General features: G+C 39.0%; 1 protein-coding gene across 1 annotated transcript in view; it reads left to right on the top strand.

The window, feature by feature from the left end:
• Positions 1–12,859, top strand: part of GPR137C (G protein-coupled receptor 137C) — a 52,962-nt gene that overhangs the window by 33,337 nt on the left and 6,766 nt on the right. The gene's annotated exons all lie outside the window — the stretch shown is intronic.

Raw genomic sequence — 12,859 nt, 5'->3', positions numbered from 1 at the left:
CCTCAGCCCAGCCTGCCCCCTCTCACATATTGGGAGCCCTCAGGTGATGTCCTACTGATGTCCATGGGGAGTGGGCCTAAGCCGCAGTCTGGCCTCCCTTTGTGGGAGGCGACCAGGCTGATCAGGGGAAGGCACCAGTCCCATCACCCTGCTGCTGCAGCCAGTCACTGCAGCCACCAAGATGTTTTCATCAACACGGACTCCAGTCCCTTCACCATGAAAAAATGACAACTTTATTTAGGCATTTTCAAGATGTGTCTTTCATAGGATATGACATTTCTTTTTTTTTTTTTTTTTTATCCTCACCTGAGGATATGTTCCCATTGATTTTTAGAGAATGTGGAAGAGAAAGAGAAAGACAGAGAGAAACATCCAAGTGAGAGGAACACTTTGATTGGTTGCCTCCTGCATGAGCCCTGATCTGGGCCCCAGCCAGAGAGGAGCCTGCAACCTAGGTACATACCCTTGATCAGAATTGAACCCAGACCCTGCGGTTGGCAAACCTAGGCATTATCCACTGAGCCAAACGGGCTAGGGCAGGATATGACATTTCTTAGCCCTCTAGCAGTGGACCTTTGTTTTTTTCTCCAGGAGTGTGGTAGAAAAACCCTAGATCACCTTTTTGGATTCTTACACCCAAGCTACTAACAATATTACCAGTGGCATTCAGGGAACTTAGCCAATGAGTGGTCAGAAAAAGTGTTTCCTCTGTAGTTCACACTGATTGCCAATTGCCTCTGATTGTCGGCTCCGCCCCTGCCAAGGCCTAAAGCCTTGGGGCCTGGGCAGGGCCCCCCCAGCTCCCTCCGATCTCCAGTTCCGTCCCTGCCCAGGATCAAGGCCTCTGGCCAAGGCTTGGGGCCTGTACAGGGGCCCCCAGCTCCCTTCGATCGCAGACTCCACCCCTGCCCAGGCCCCAAGCCTCTGGCCAAGGCTTGGGGCCTGGGCAGGCGCCACCCAGATCCCTCCGATCACTGGCTCTGCCCCTGCCAAAGGCCTAAAGCCTCGCAGCCTGGGCAGGGTCCCCCCAGCTCCCTCGGATCGCTGGCTCCGCCCCCCAGCTCCCTCCCATCCCTGGCTCCGCCCCTGCCCAGGAACCCCCTGACTCAGGCCCTTCCCAGGTTGCTCAGGACCCACACAGGGCCTACCTCAGAGCGACCTGGGTGCCTAGAATGTTCCCAGTACCCAGGCTGCTGGGTGCCTATGTATGCAAATTAACTGCCATCTTTGTTGGGTTAATTTGCACACTCACTCTGATTGGCTGTGGGCATAGCGGAGGTGCGGTTAATTTACATGTTTGTCTATTATAAGGTATGATAACAAAGAGCATTTGCTATTTAGATTTCAAACTTGTCTCAAACATTACATATTTACACATCAGTGTGAATTAGATATTATCTCTGTATATAATTCTTCCTTCAATTCACTTTGGCGGGAAGTCTAAAATTCAGGCATCTGTCCTGTTCAGGCCCTCTAACTACCATAAGAAGTTTTCAGTTTTACTCTCTGCTTGATTATCCATGCATATGAATCTGGTATACTAAACAGTGTAGAGATTTCTGCCCTCCAGATTCTGGTTAGAGAAAAGAAACCCTCAATTGTTAAATTCAAAAACTTAATTTCCAAAAAGATTACCTAAAGGAGGTATGGTCTGTCCATTTCCCTCCTTATCTAGTCTACATTTTATCCTCAGCCCAATCCAGATCATTGCAGAGTTTTGTACTAAGGCTGCATTGTACCCTGAATAGAGTTGTCTTTTCCAACCTACACTTTGATACCATGCTTTAACATACATCAAGAAATATGTAAGAAATTTCTTGTAAAAAATATTTATCTTAAAATCATCTTTATATATAAAAGCCTAAGCGACTCTTACGACCGAATGACCAGAATGACTGGTCAACCAGTCGCTATGACGTGCACTGACCACAAGGGGGCAGACGCTCAACGCAGGAGCTGCACCCTGGTGGTCAGTGCACTCCCACAGGGAGAGTGCTGCTCGGCCAGAAGCCGGGCTCATGGCTGGCGAGTGCAGCTGCAGTGGCGGGAGCCTCTCCTGACTCCACGGCAGTGTTACTGAGCAGCGGTGGCAGGCACAGCAGGCCGGGATGAGCGCAAGTGGCGCAGCACCCAGCCCCAGCTTGGGCTCCTCCCTGGCTGCCTGCCGCTTGGCACACTGCTATATCCTTGGGGGATGTCTGACTGCCATTTTAGGCCTGATCCCCATAGGCCTGGCCTAAACCGGCAGTTGGACATCCCCTGAGGGGTCCCGGATTGCAAGAGGGAACAGGCTGGGCTAAGGGTCCCCCCACCCCCCCGCACAAATTTTGTGCTTCGGGCCCCTAGTTTATATATATAAAAGCCTAAGCGACTGTTGTGACCAGAACGACCGGTTGACCAGTTGCTATCATGTGCACTGACCACCAGGGGGAAGACGCTCAATGGAGGAGCTGCCCCCTGATGGTCAGTGTGCTCCCACAGCCAACCTCCTGCAGCTGGCCAACCTCCCACGCCCCCTCCCCCTGGCTGGCCAACCTCCCGCGGCCCCTCCCACCCCCCTAGCGGGCTGGCCCCCACAACCGGTTGGCCAACCTCCAGGTCCTTCCCTCCTGCTGGCCAGTCCCTCCCATAGGCTCCAATTGGGGGGCACGCTGGCCAACCTCCAGGGTCCCTCCTCCCGGCCGGCCAGACCCCTGATAGGCCTCAATCACAAGCCAGGCCAAGGGACCCCACCCATGCACGAATTCGTGCACTGGGCCTCTAGTTTCTTATAATGGCAAGTTGGGACTATCTGTTTGAAAGACCACTCAAAACAGATGGGAATAAAAATTAAGCTTTTAGGCTTATATCTCTGATCAGGGACATGTACAATTTTATTTCTGGATAAGAATGTAAAATAATTATTGTGTGATGCTCAAAATCAGCTTGTCTCCCAGCCCAGCCAGCCATTTGCAAATAACACATTCTCTCCCTCTCTCTCCTGAATTCCTAACAGTTTTAATTACTACAGAAACCTTTCTGCCCTATGTTCATCCAACCCTTGATCCATATTAATTAATCTGTTGAGATGAGAGGCAGCAACAGCATCTTGCAGAGACACAGTAAAATTCCACTAAATTATATTTCTGATCTTTCACACAGACCAGCAGATCCTGTAAGACTAAAGCAGTTGTTTATAGTAACATAGGCCATAATTAAAGAAACAAGATAAAACACTATTAGTGCTTCTCTTCCACCATCCTGAAATATGACTTAACCAGAATTTGGGGAGGATGGTGGTGGAGAAATAGGTATGATTGCCACTTTTCTAATATTGTGTTCTTTCTTGAGTTACTGGGATTTACTTTATCCATCTTGAACTGTGGCACTTCTTTAGTTTGTTGCCTTTGTTACTCCAGTTCTTATATCCCAAGTCTTATTTCCTATTCTGTTGCTGGCCCTATTCAAAAAATCCTTTACACCTTTAGTTTATAACTTTTATCTGCTCCTAAGTTCAAGTAGCTTTCCCCTTATACTCTAGACTCTTTTACTAGACCACTTGGCATTTTCAATTTCTTTTCCTTTTAAAAAAAATATTTTGGTTTCAGAGAGGAAGAGTTCAAGAGAGATAGAAACATCAACGATGAGAGCTAATCATTGATCAGGTGCCTCGTGCACAACCCCACTGGGGATCAAACCTGCAACGTGGGCATGTGCCCCGACTAGGGATCAAACCTCCTGGTTCATAGGTCCATGCTCAACCACTGAACCCCGCCAGCTGGGCAGAATTTTTTTTGTTTTTCCCTGTCCAGAAGGTTCACCCAATAATAGCCATCTACTTACTCTGTAATGATAAGACCCTAGGAGCCAGAGTGCAAATTTCATTGTGTTTTAGCAGCATGAAACTGTTTTTTAAACTGTTTAGGCCATATAATTGTCAAACTATATTTTTAAATTTACTAATTGAGATTAGTACTTTGTTTTCTTATTTTGATACTTAGTTTGGCATTTTAATTTCAAAATAGAAATAACATTTGTGACATGGCTTCAAAAAAATATGTGCCGGGGTCTGCTTCTGATGATGACTGAGTAGCTTCTATTGGACCAACCTTCCACAGATAGCATAAATTCTGGACAAAATATAACAGCACTGAAGGCACTGGAGAGCAACCACTTAGAAGAAGGAGATGACACTGAGTGAATTTCCTGTTTTTTACAGCTTCTAGGCTGAGGGAAGGTCCCATCCATGGGGCAGCCAAAACCTGAAGAGAACCTGCTGTTTTACTTGGCTTGAAGAATTCAGAAGACAAAATTCAAGTAACTACCACAGATGGAAAGTGAGTGGGAAATCTCAGGAAGAAGACAGCCAGACAGAGGAAACCCCAAATTCTGATTACAAACTATGCCAAATTTTTATCTGATACCTGAGCTCCACATGTGCAGGACAGACTCCAAGCAGCACAGTTAAGGATAAAAAAATTAAACTGATATTTCAGCTGCTATCCAGGCTTGAGAGACAGTCTGGGATTTGAATCTATCCAAGTTGTTTGCCGAAAAGAGAGAGAGAGAGAGAGGAAAATCAATACCCAATACTTTTCTAAGAAAGAGAACTGAACCCATGTTTCTAAAACATGTTACTCACAGTGTCCAGAACATGGTCCAATGTTACTAGATATCTGAAGAAACAGAAAAAAATTTAATTCATATTCAAGAGCAAAAAGCAAAACTCAAAAACAATTATTGGAAACAATCTTGCTCAGATAACCTAGATATTACATATATCAGATAAAGGTTTTATAATATGCTCAAGGATGTAAAGAAAAATATACTTGGATGAATGTATAAATAGGACATCTCAAGAGGTAGGGAAACTGAAAAAATACACAAATTCTAGAATTAAAAATACACTATTTAAAATGAAAAAGTCACTACTTGGGCTTAACAGCAGATTGGAGATGAAAGAAGAGTCAGTGAACTTAACTCAGTAGAAATCATTCAATCTGAAGAACAGAGAAGGTTGTCGGGGGAAGATGATAATATAATGAACAGAGTCTCAGGGCCTAATCATGTGGTATAATTGTAATACCCAAAGAAAAGGAGGGGTAAAGTGAGGTTGGAAAAAATATTTGAAGAATAATGACCTAAATTTTCCAGTTTTGATGAAAGACAGAAATGTACATTTTCATGTAGCTCAACAACCCCAATCAGGATAAATACAAAGATAATCTACTCTAGGTTCTGGAAAGTCAAAGTGCTTAAAACCAAAAATAAAAGAAAATCTTGAGAGCAAAGAAAAATGACCCATACATAAGAAAACATTGACTCAAATGATCACTCATTTCTCATCAGAAATAATGGAGGCCAGAAGACATGGAAACAAATCTTTAAAATGCTGAAAGAAAATATGTCAACTCTGAAATCTATATTCAGTGAAAATATTCTTAAAGAATGGTGAAGAAATAAAATGTCTTCTGATAAAAGAAAACTAAGAGAGCTGGTTACCATCAGACCTGTACTATAAGAAATGCTCAGAAAATTCTGCAGACGGAAGGGAAGTAAAAGCAGCTTGAATTTCAGCTCTTCAGAAAGGAATGAAGAACACAGGAAATAGTTAATATGTGGGTAAATATTATTTCTTAATTTCTTTAAAATAAATATAACTGTACAAAGCAAAAATTATAACATCATCTGAGGCATACATATGTGGATATGACATATAATTCTCTATAATATTTAACAACTATAACATAAAGGATGGGGCTAAATGGACCTACATGGTTGCAAAGTTCTTATATTTTATATCAAGTGGCATAGTATTAACTATTACTTATACTGAAGAGTTAAGAATATATATTATAATCTCTAGAGCAGTGATTCTCAAACTTTTTGGTCACAAGACCCCATTACACTACTAAGAATTATTAAGGAACCCAAAGAGCTTTTGTTTACGTAGGTTGAATCCACCTGTGTATACATTATTAGAACTAAAATTAGAGAAATTCTAAAAATGTGTATTTGTTAATTTAGAGTATCAATAATAAATCCATTATATGCTAACATGAATAATGTGTTTTTATGAAAAATAATTCTATTTTCCAAAGCAAAAATAAACTGGTGAGAAGATGGACATTTGCAAATCCCTGTAATGTCTGGCAATAGAGGACAGCTGGATTTTCATGTCATCTGTGCCCAATCTGTTGTGATATGTTGTTTAGGTTGAAGTATATGAAAAAAACCCTTCCTCACACATACTAGTACATGTAGTGGGAAAATGGAGAATTTCAATAGCCTTTTCAGATAATTGTGGATATTCTTCTTTAATACACCAAACCTCTGAAGTGGAATTTTCTTAAAGGTTAGTTGCCACATGGAATCTAAAACAATGTTAGTGAACTTTTTGTACTCTCCATTAGTCTACCTTGCACTTTAAATGATTTTGTAACATCATGCATTGACCATTGGAAAAGAGTGGTCACAGATCTTCAAAATGTTGATTCATTTCATTGAAAATATCCCAAATGACTTTTGTTAATATCACTACCTGCCTCATTAGAAGAATGTTTAAGTTTTGGGAAGCTTCCAGTCTTACAGTGGATGCAAGTGCTTACAGCTTTTCAAAACTTCTAATTTTCACTTGAAAGTTCATACTTCATCATTGGCAATAAATATTGTCAGATGTTTTCTTTAAAGCAACAGGCTCATTTCATTTTTTTTTTTAAATGTGTGCCCATGCCTGACTAGGGAGATATCATGATCATGAAGGTGGTTTTCCCAGGGCGAGGCTTATCCATTACACTCCAAATTTGCTGATCCCTTGGATTTCCCCAAATATGGGAAAGTTGCCTGCATAATCTGGGGGGAGGGGAAGACGGACACAGCATTTGTGCTCTCCCTTGAAAAAATTATATAAATAAATAAAAATGTGTCCCCAGTAACCAAGTCTGAATAACCATTATTTATTGGCCATAGTTAGCTGTTGAGTAAAACATGGTGTTCCATGAAAAACAGTGGCTAGTTCAGCTTATAAGTCAATCATCTAAGTGCTTTTCTTCCAGTTTACTTCAGTATGTTGCAGAATTGTTTTAAGTGCACATTTCATCTCATCACAGAGTATTAAATAATACACTCTAGGGTCGATATTTAATAATATTTTTAAAGATATTTTTATTGATTTCAGAGAAGGAGAGAGAGAGAGAAACATCAATGATAAGAGAGAATCATCAATTGGCTGCCTCCTGCACGTGCCTGCAACCCAGGCATGTGCCCTTGACTGGAATCAAACCCGGACCCTTCAGTCTGCAGGCCGACACTCTATCCATTGAGCCAAACCGACTAGGGCAGTGGTTGGCAAACTGCGGCTCGCAAGCCACATGCGGCTCTTTGGCCCCTTGAGTGTGGCTCTTCCACAAAATACCACGTGCGGGCGCGCACGTACAGTGCGATTGAAACTTCGTGGCCCATGAGCAGAAGTCGGTTTTCAGCTCTCAAAAGAAATTTCAATCGTTGTAGTGTTGATATTTGGCTCTGCTGACTAATGAGTTTGCCGACCACTGGACTAGGGCAATAAATATTTTTCCATCACCCTGGCTGGTGTGGTTCAGCTGGTTGGAGCGTCATCTTGTACACCAGTATAGAAAGAGTTTAATTCCTGGTCAGCACATTCCCAGGTTGCAAGTTCAATCCATGGCCCAGCACACATGAGAGGCAGCCTATCTCTCTTTCCCCCTTCCTATATATATGTGTCCCCAAAAAAGTATACATACTTTAATAGCTGATAGGTGTTAAATTAAGATGAAATGCATTTAATATTTTTAAATATATTTTATTGATTTTTTACAGAGAGGAAGAGAGAGGGATAGAGAGCTAGAAACATCAATGAGAGAGAAACATTGATCAGCTGCCTCTTGCACACCCCCTACTGGGGATGTGCCCACAACCAAGGTACATGCCCTTGACTGGAATCGAACCTGTGACCTTTCAGTCCGCAAGCTGACGCTCTATCTACTGAGCCAAACCAGTTAGGGCAAGATGAAATGCATTTTAATAAACACTTCCTTTATAATTATTCAATGTGTATGTGTACATTTTGGGGACACGCTGTATAATTAAACACAAACTTATTTTTAAAATATATTTTCTCATCAAGTATATTAAGTGAAATTGACTTTCTTTTCTAACTGGAAATGCAGAGTAGTGAGGAATACAGTCCAGTATGGTTTTATATCTACCTGTATATACATTATTAGAACTGATTTGTGCTTAGTTCCAGAACTTTTACCCACCATTGCTTTTGTACCATTAGTGAAAATATTAACACAGTTGGCCCAGGATAAACGAGCAGAGGAATTTTCAAAACTGAATATACCGCTTGTATTTATCAGGCATTGACATAAAAGAATATCTTCTTTAATGATTAGTTGGTACTGACAGCAGGTGAATACAAACAAAATTAGTACTGCTACATCAGATTCATTTATGTTTTCAATTAAATTTTTAAATCAGTAAATGTCTGTATTATTGGAAATTGGCAATGCCATAATTTCTTTTATGGACTTTACATCCAGCAGGCATTCTTTCAGCAATGTCACCCACATAAGGCTTTCCTGGTCTCTCAGCTATTGTGGGTACTTTACCAGCCAATGCAGTATAATAATAGCCTGTGAAATGCTTGAATAGCTTTTTCATTTCCACCTTGGAAAATTATAAAAAACAGTTTTTGGTATTTAAAGTTATCAGCACACCTACATTTAAAATTTCAATTCCTTTTGCTTTACATTCTGAATAATTATCTCAAAATAATGCTTGGACTAATATGCTACTCAAAAATGTTCTGTTGCAGAAGACACAATAAGGCAAAGTATTTACATTTATAAAATCTATTGAAAGATTGTTTGTTTTTTAACCCTCACCTGAGAATATGCTTTTACTGAGAGAGAGAGAGAGAGAGAGAGAGAGAGAGAGAGAGAGAGAGAAACATCTATATGAGAAAGAAACATCAATTGGTTGCCTCCTATACACTGCTTGATGGGGGATTGAACCTCAACCCAAGTATGTGTCCTGACAGGGAATCAAACCCTCAAGAACAGGATGATGCTCTAACCAACTGAGCTATCCAGACAGGACCAAAGATAGTTTTTATGACATTTTATTTGAGAAAACAAAATTATTTCACCCAGTTCCTTTGAGGGAGATTCTTTGTTGAGTCAGAGAATTCCAACACTTTCATCTTTCTCAGCATCTTAGAGGTAAACAGGAATGCTTTGTGTTGAGAAAGATAGACTTTTATTGTGCTAAAATATACAAAGCATAAAATTTACCAATTTAACAATTTTTAAGTGTTCAGTTCAGTGGCATTAAGTACATTTACATTGTTGTGCAACCATCACAACTGTCCATCTCCAGAACATTTTCATCATCTCCTACTGAAACTCTGTATCCACTAAACAATAACTCCCTATTCCTAAGTAATAATAAATTCTTAAATATGAAAAATTTTTCTTTTACAGTAAATGATGATTAATATGTAAAATAGTTCAATATCAAATTAAGATTTTTTAAAGTTTTTGGGAAAAAATTATTTTAAAACCACACTACCCATTCTTGTGTTTCCATGTGAGTTACAAGGGAAATTTCAAAATACAACTCAATAATAAATAAACAATTTAGAAGTGGTGGAAGCTATGAATAGGTTCTTCACAAAGAATCTAGAAAAATGGCCAATAAGCACAATATCATTAGTCATCGAGGAAATGCAAATTAAAACCAAAATGTTATATTACACATCCACCAGCATGGCTAAAAATAAAATGATTGACCAAAATGCTAAGGTGTGGAGCAACTGGAACTCTAATACTTTGTTGGAAGTATTAAATTGCACATCCATTTGGGGAAAGATCTGGAAGTTTCTTATACAGCTGAATTTACACCTACCATATGACCCAGCAATTTCACTCTTTGGTATTTTTTTAAGTAAAAGCATATGTCCACAAAAAAGATTTGTATAAGAATGTTCATAGAAATTGTCCATCAACATAAAAATGAACAAACTCACATAATTATACAATGGAATTAGTGGAACTAGCTGTGCTGGTTTGCCCCGGACTGAGAAGTTTTCTGGGATGTGGGACTTGGCAGTGCTAATGCTACGAAACTAGAGCAATAGAATTCTCTAATGCTACGAAATCCAGCAATACTGGTACAAAGACCTAACTATCCACCTCAGCAATACAAAGACCTAACTACTGATACATCCAACATGGATGAATTTCAAAACATTATGCTAAATGAATGAAACCTATCAAATAGTTCATATTTTATAAGTTCATTTATAAGAAGTTCTAGAGTAGGCAAAACTATTTGTAGTAAAAACAAAATAGTTGGGGGGAGGGGTGTAAGGAACCTTTGTATAATGTAATGTTCTCTATTTTGGTAGAGATTTGGGTTACACAGGTGCACAAATGGTCAGTTGAGGTTTCTGTCTATTCTGCATTTTAAAGACACCTGTAAACAAATATTGAGCTCTAGTTAGTGATATGCATACTGAACTGTTAATGATATGCACACTAGAGTGAGGTATAACTCTTCTTTATTTGTCAAGAATGGAATTTTTTTTTAAATAGTGTAGAAATGTCAGAAATGTCAGAGATGGAAGAAGGGATAATTATTTTTTGAGGATTGCTCCGGAATAGAATTGTTTGTTATGACTGTTCATTTAGGAAGGTTTTCTTTAACTTTTTACAACACTTTCCATGTGGTCCTTATTTTTTGTTTTGTAGTTCTGTGTTTTGCAGGAAGAAGCTTACTTTGTTTTCTAAATCAATAAGCTGCTTTCATTGTTACATGTATGTAATTTGGCTGCAATTTTGTTTATAATTGCTTTGGTATTACTGATTCTTTGCTCTTTCTCACAATATTTTTTAAACATTTTTATAGCATTTACATCTATAAGCAGGCTCCATATTATAAGATGTCTTTCTATTTCTTAAAGCACTGACTATGTAAATGTACTTGTGGTTATTTTAAAGAATGGTAATGCTTAGAACATTCTAACTTTTCTTGCTACCTAACTTTTCTTTAATAATATAGTACTTTAAAATTCAGATCTGGATTGGTTTTAGATTAGCTGTTTTATTAACATTTTTTTTAATTCACAAAAATAAAATGTACATTGTAAAAAATTTTAGCCTTGCCCTAACCAGTTTGGCTCGATGGATAGAGCGTCGGCCTGCTGACTGAGAGGTCCTAGGTTCGATTTCATTCAAGGGCATGTACCTTGGTTGTGGGCACATCCCCAGTAGGGAGTGTGCAGGAGGCAGCTGATTGATGTTTCTCTCTCATCGATGTTTCTAACTGTCTGTCCCTCTCCCTTCCTCTCTGTAAAAAAACAATAAAATATATCTTTTAAAAAATTTTAATCTTGATTTTTTTAAAAATGTAATATTGCCAGGGTTTTCACACATACTTTTTGGTATGGTAGTGGGTTAGCTTAGAGAAGGTACTCAGTTACTATCCCAACATCTTCTAAGATATCTTTCATCATTTAGTTCTCTTTCTTCTTATATACCTCTAAAATGATAAGGAAGTCATTTATAATAATGGTTCTCAATCCTACCAAACCCAGTGTAATCCTACCAAATCTTCTAATCACATTTTTTAAAAATATGTTTTTATTGATTTCAGAGAGGAAGGGAGAGGGGGATAGAAACATCAATGATGAGAGAGAATCATTGATCGGCTGCCTCCTGTATGCCCCCTACTGGGGGCATGTGCCCTTGGCCGGAATCAAACCCAGGACTCTTCAGTCTCTAGGCCAACGCTCTATCCATTGAGCCAAACCAGCAAGGGCTCTAATCACATTTTTAATATCCTGTTTCTATCCTGAAATTAAGATTGTTTAACCTACCTACACACATAACTTCAAAAATTCAATGTAATTACCATAATTGTAATAGAAAGGGGAAATATAAGTAATTAACAAATATTTCAATATGTAAATTTTGGGGCATAGTGTAGTAAGTACTCAGATGCTTATATCTATGCATAGAAACACTGCATGGGCCCACTACAAATACAGACTGTTACAGGTGTGTTGGATTGGTGTTTTATGTACCTCAAGCAGTACTGCTGCAGTTTCATGATTTTCTGAAATATTTGACCATTCTTGACAAAGTTCTGAACAAAACACAAATTTCCCTTAATTTACATGATTCATGTATTTCTCGAAATGTTGGCATCTATTTAAATTGTACAAACATAAACTTTGTTTATATGTATAACAGAATTCGGTTTGGGTCAGATCATTATAAACAGGCTTTTCACCTTCGTGAATGTCGAGGAGGACATTGGAAAGTGTGAAAGTCAGAGAAGAATTCTCTAATGTGGAGAACTTTCCTACAAATTGCGAGTCATATAGCGAGTCCTTTGGCTCTAAATGCCATTATTGCCCCTTAATCATTGTGACAATCAAAACACAAACTTCCAAAACAATATATTAGGTGTTGTTGTTTTTTGCAGTGGATCTCTTTGGCAATTGTGTCACTTTCTAGAATAATGTTTTTAATGCATAAGGTAAATAGGATTACAAAATAAACCAACTGTATTGAAATAGAAACTCCTGGTTAACATCCTTTCAACGGTGGATACCACACCCCTTTCAATATGCACACTCCATTCGAGATCACTAAGATATAAGGGCCTTCTATTTCGAGGAATCAGTGAACAGTTTTAATATTATGGATTGGAAAGTACATTTTTAGTGCCTACATCATTTTGTTTTCAACATAACGGTATCAATAGGGGATTAACTCAATTAATATAATCTAATAGAATGAAGCAAATAGCATAGGAGCTGTATTTATATTCTAAGTTTGTATCTCATTGG

The sequence above is a fragment of the Eptesicus fuscus genome, chromosome 5, assembly GCF_027574615.1.
Source record: "Eptesicus fuscus isolate TK198812 chromosome 5, DD_ASM_mEF_20220401, whole genome shotgun sequence".
NCBI lineage: Eukaryota > Metazoa > Chordata > Mammalia > Chiroptera > Vespertilionidae > Eptesicus > Eptesicus fuscus.
This window is presented reverse-complemented; position numbering and strand designations above follow the sequence as displayed.